The sequence below is a fragment of the Leptodactylus fuscus genome, chromosome 4 (assembly GCF_031893055.1).
Source record: "Leptodactylus fuscus isolate aLepFus1 chromosome 4, aLepFus1.hap2, whole genome shotgun sequence".
Lineage (NCBI taxonomy): Eukaryota > Metazoa > Chordata > Amphibia > Anura > Leptodactylidae > Leptodactylus > Leptodactylus fuscus.
Genome location: NC_134268.1, coordinates 120,484,957 through 120,490,956, shown reverse-complemented (window position 1 = coordinate 120,490,956; position 6,000 = coordinate 120,484,957).

Below are 6,000 nucleotides of genomic sequence, written 5' to 3'. Positions count from 1 at the left end.
ACTTAGCAGTGCTGAGCCAGTTCTGCTCAACTACACCGTGTGCCGGTCAGCCCATCTGATATAGCAGAGCCGAGTGTGCACACTCGGCTCTGCTACATCAGATGTCGCATTGCCTGCTACTGCAGAGACTTAGCAGTGCTGAGCCAGTTCTGCTCAACTACACCCTGTGCCGAGGTTGCACACTCGGCTCTGCTACATCAGATGTAGCAGAGCCTGCTACTGCAGAGACTTAGCAGTGCTGAGCCAGTTCTGCTCAACTACACCGTGTGCCGGTCAGCCCATCTGATATAGCAGAGCCGAGTGTGCACACTCGGCTCTGCTACATCAGATGTAGCAGAGCCTGCTACTGCAGAGACTTAGTAGTGCTGAGCCAGTTCTGCTCAACTACACCGTGTGCCGAGTGTGCACACTCGGCTCTGCTACATCAGATGGGCTGACCAGCACACGGTGTAGTTGAGCAGAACTGGCTCAGCACTGCTAAGTCTGCATTCCCATAGGAATGCATTGGCCAGCGCTGATTGGCCAGAGTACGGAACTCGACCAATCAGCGCTGGCTCTGCTGGAGGAGGCGGAGTCTAAGATCGCTCCACACCAGTCCCCATTCAGGTCCAAGCTTAGACTCCGCCTCCTCCAGCAGAGCCAGCGCTGATTGGCCGAAGGCTGGCCAATGCATTCCAATGGGAATGCAGAGACTTAGCAGTGCTGAGCCAGTTCTGCTCAACTACACCATGTGCCGAGTGTGCACACTTGGCTCTGCTACATCTGATGTAGCAGAGCTTGCTACTGCAGAGACTTAGTAGTGCTGAGCCAGTTCTGCTCAACTACACCGTGTAGCCAGAACTGGCTCAGCACTGCTAAGTCTCTGCATTCCCATAGGAATGCATTAGCCAGCCTTCGGCCAATCAGCGCTGGCTCTGCCGGAGGAGGCGGAGTCTAAGGTCGGACCTGAATGGAGACTGGTGTGGAGCGATCTTAGACTCCGCCTCCTCCAGCAGAGCCAGCCCTGATTGGTCGACTTCCGTACTCTGGCCAATCAGCGCTGGCCAATGCATTCCTATGGGAATGCAGAGACTTAGCAGTGCTGAGCCAGTTCTGCTCAACTACACCGTGTGCCGGTCAGCCCATCTGATATAGCAGAGCCGAGTGTGCACACTCGGCTCTGCTATATCAGATGGGCTGACCGGCACATGGTGTAGTTGAGCAGAACTGGCTCAGCACTGCTAAGTCTCTGCAGTCACAGGCTCTGCTACATTTGATGTAGCAGAGCCGAGTGTGCACACTCGGCACACGGTGTAGTTGAGCAGAACTGGCTCAGCACTGCTAAGTCTCTGCATTCCCATAGGAATGCATTGGCCAGCCTTCGGCCAATCAGCGCTGGCTCTGCCGGAGGAGGCGGAGCCTAAGGTCGGACCTGAATGAAGACTGGTGTGGAGCGATCTTAGACTCCGCCTCCTCCAGCAGAGCCAGCGCTGATTGGTCGAATTCCATACTCTGGCCAATCAGCGTTGTCCAATGCAATCCTATGGGAAAAAGTTTATGTCACAAAAATCACAATTACACACCCGATAGAGCCCCAAAAAGTTATTTTTAATAACATTCCTACCTAAATAAAGGTTATCCCTAGCTATCCCTGCCTGTACAGCTATCCCAGTCTCTTAGTTACAAAGTTCACATTCTCATGACCCGGATTTGAAATCCACTATTCGTCTAAAATGGAGGTCACCTGATTTCGGCAGCCAATGACTTTTTCCGATTTTTTTTTATGCCTCCGGTGTCGTAGTTCCTGTCCCACCTCCCCTGCGCTATTGGTGCAAAAAAAGCGCCAGGGAAGGTGGGAGGGTGTTATGCCTCCAGCAGGTATCTCATATTACCTGTCATAGCTCCATCTAATGGCCATTGTGCAAATTACAAACTACCATACCTTTTTTATGTGTCCCACTAGAGTCACCGTAGTTCCCGCCCACAACTTGGTGTTGTCACCAGGCTACACTGTAGTTAGTCTTTTTCACTTCAGGCATGGACCCTGCCACACCATCTTATACCTTCTCCAAGACTTGGGCCTTAAGTAGCATCGTTGGTATGTAATAGCTATACCCAGCACTATACCTTCATGTATTACATATATTGTTATGTTTCCACACTCCCTAGCATAATTTCTATATGTAGTTGTTCTAGCTAGTAGACCATGCTCATTGAGCCATACCCAGATCCCATTCCAGACCACATGTAACCATATGCCTCATAGATGTCTATTACCTCCCCACTACCACAATGTTACGTATCTGATGTACCTTCCAGCAAGATACATGTATAGTTTGTGTCATAGTGTGCTGTTATGTAATAGTAATGTCTGCATAGCCATGTCATAGAAGATTGTCACATGTATGTCTGCCATAGTAATACATACACAGTTTGTGTCATGGAAGATTACCACATGCCCATTGTAACTGCACTGTACTGTTTTCTGTTCCCCAGTTTCACCCTATCCCTTGTAATAAACGCAAAGTTTGGACACCTCTCCAGAGTGCATGAGTTACTGGGAAGGAGTTTAGCTGCCTGTCAACCTATACCCCACACACATAGGGAGCACAGAACAGTGAAACAACGGCTTCTTACAGGCCAAGCAGCAAGATTCTGAACCCTACACAGCGCCACCATGTCAGCAAGCGACAGCAGACCCTTTGAGACGAGATCTCACATCTCAGCAAGCTCCAGGAACTCAGATACGTCAGTGAGTAGCTCCATGGCCGCCAGGACCCGCGCAAAGGCTGAAGCAGCCAAAATACGCGCAGCATTTGCAGAGAAGGAGATGCAAATGGAGATAGAGAGAGCACGCCTGGAAGCAGCCACTGCAGAGCAACAACTGCAAATAGAGAAAGCACGCCTGGAAGCAGCCACTGCAGAGCAACAACTGCAAATAGAGAGAGCACGCCTGGAAGCAGCCACTGCAGAGCAACAACTGCACATAGAGAGAGCACGCCTGGAAGCAGCCACTGCAGAGCAACAACTGCAACTAGAGAAAGCACGCCTAGAAGCTTCACTGAAGAAGCTAGCACTAGATAGGGAAGCAGCAGCTGCTATGGCAGAAGCAGAAGTCCTAGAGGAAGCAGTAAACTTCACAAGTGACAGACCTGTCAGCATACTTGGACCCGAATCTAGCCGCCATGACAGCATGCAGCGTACCTCAAACTATGTGCTAGGACATGTCAAACCAGAAAGCATTCTACACACTGGTCCAGAGACTAAGACCACCCCAGTTGATGTGTCCCCGCCAGATCCCATCACACAATAAACACCTTCAGCTTACCACCGGCTCCCAACGCAGCCTGTACCCAGAGTGAAAAATGCCCACAGCGCGGTCGTATCTCTTAAGAGAGAACGGGAAGATGCCGGCTACTACAGAAACAACACATTCTCAATTGGCTACGGCCCACCACATCCCCTACTCAACGGCTCCACTCCAGAAGTAGCACCTCCAGATCCTACGGCGCCTAGCTTTTACCAGTTCTTCACGCGACGTGAACTGGTAACCAAAGGACTCACAAAGTTTGATGACCGTCCCGAGAACTTCAGAGCCTGGCGAGCCTCATTTGAAAACACCATTAAAGGTCTAGGTCTGTCGGCAAGAGAAGAGGTGGGCCTCCTGGTCAAATGGCTAGGGGACGAAACAGCAGAGCACGCTAAACGCCTCAGAAACATCAACGTCAGGTACCCAAGCACCGGGTTGAGCATGATATGGGAGAGACTCGAAGAGTGTTACGGCGCACCAGAAGCGATAGAGAATGCACTCTTCAGGAGGATTGATGCCTTCCCCAAAATTACCAACAAAGGCCTCCATAAGCTGAGGGAATTGATGGACCTACTGTTAGAGCTCCAATTTGCCAAAGTTAGTGGGGACCTGCCAGGTCTTGCGCTCTTAGACACGGCACTTGGCATCAACCCCCTTGTCCAGAAGCTGCCTTATAATCTACAAGAGAGGTGGATCAACCAAGGTTCTAAGTATAAACAACAACATAAAGTTCCGTTCCCTCCTTTCTCCTTCTTCGTAGACTTTGTGCGTCAACAAACGAAGGCTAGAAATGACCCCAGCTTCGACCTCGCAGCCCTCGACACCACCTATTTCAGAACTGGTAAACCTGCAGCGATCGGCGACTCGAAAGCCATACCGGTTGCTGCATACAAAACCAACGTGTTCCCCGCAAACTCCTCACGTGAAACTTACCGCACTGTAGAGACCTCAACGGAAGACCCGTGCAGAGAATGCCCTCTGCACAAGAAGCCTCATGCACTGCTAAAATGCAGAGGGTTCAGAGAGAAGTCCATTGAAGATCGCAATACCTTCCTCAAGGAAAATCACATTTGCTACAAATGCTGTGCATCAGCTTCCCATCTTGCAAAAGAGTGTACAGCCAACATCAAATGTGCAGAATGCGACAGCAGAGAGCACAATACAGCCTTACACCCAGGGCCAGCGCCATGGACTCTCACACCCTCAGACCTGGGTACAGAGCATGGCGGGAAGGCGGTAGAGACAACACCTTCTGAAGTGACAACCCAGTGCACCCAAGTCTGTGGGAGAGGGCTTAACGATAGATCTTGCTCCAAGATCTGTCTCGTTACAGTTTATCCCATTGGCTACAAGGAGAAGGCAGCAAAGCTATATGCAGTCCTCGACGAACAAAGCAACAGGTCGCTTGCGAGCTCATCCTTCTTCAACATGTTCAAAATTGAGGGACACAGCTTCTCATATTCACTCAAGACATGTTCAGGTGTGAGTAAAGAAACAGGAAGAAGAGTCACCGGCTACCAAATCGAATCTATTGATGGCCAGACATCCTTACCTCTACCTACTCTGATCGAGTGCAACCATCTTCCCAACAACAGGGAAGAAATCCCTACACCGGAGGCAGCTCTACGCCATGAGCATCTCAAACCCATAGCACCCCTCATCCCTGCCTTGGACCCAGAGGCTCAGATAGTGCTCCTGCTCGGAAGAGACATCATAAGGATCCACAAGGCAAGAGAACAAATCAATGGCCCTCACGATTCCCCATATGCTCAGAAGCTTGACCTAGGGTGGGTCATTATGGGCAACGTTTGCCTAGAAGCTGCGCACGCATCAACTGCAGTGAACGCTCTCTACACAAACTTATTGGAGGTCGGACCCCCACCTCCTTCCCAACCATGCCCCAATAGGTGCCTCATAAAAGAGGAGCCCGCTAGCATAACTGACTCTGAACCAACAGAAGTCACGAACTGTTCCCGCAACAAAGGTACGGGCCACTTGGGGTGTATGATCCCCCAAGAGACTAAAGAAGATGACAAGGTAATGCTCTCCAATAGAGACAAAACCTTCTTAAAGATAATGGAGGAAGCTTCCTTCAAACGTGAAACAAATAGAGCCGCACCGCCACCTCTCAGGCCATGGGGAGGCCATCTCCCCAACAATAGAGATCAGGCACCAAAGTGTTCTCCTTCACCCGGATCCAATTCTCAAAAGAAATCAGAAAGGAAGGGACGTCTCCCCTCATCCATGAACCAGCAACTAGAGCACGGCCGCACAGAGGTGACTTCACCCCCAACAGAAATGACATCAGGCTACAGCCACAACGAGACTATGAGACCTTACGTCTACGCGAACGATAGACCCCAAAGAGGTAGAGAGTCAACAGTCTTTCACGACCCAACGAATAGCCCTCCTTATGAAGACCCACGCGGACAACTAGAGCCAGAATCTGACTCAAAGATTCGGCCTCAAGTTTCCACAGTCATCACGACAGTTTCCAATGTGCCGCTTGGGCCTAAACGCCCTACCAAGCTCCCTGTCTGGAAGTTGTTATGCAAAAACCTATGGCGGCGAGTGCAGAACTTGGCAGTTACTTTCTGGAAAAAGTGGGGGCTACAATATACCCATACTTTACAGGCAAGGAACAAGTCGCAAGCCAGCCAACCCAACACGAGAGTTGACAACATGCATCTTCCAAAAGACTCTCAGTCCAA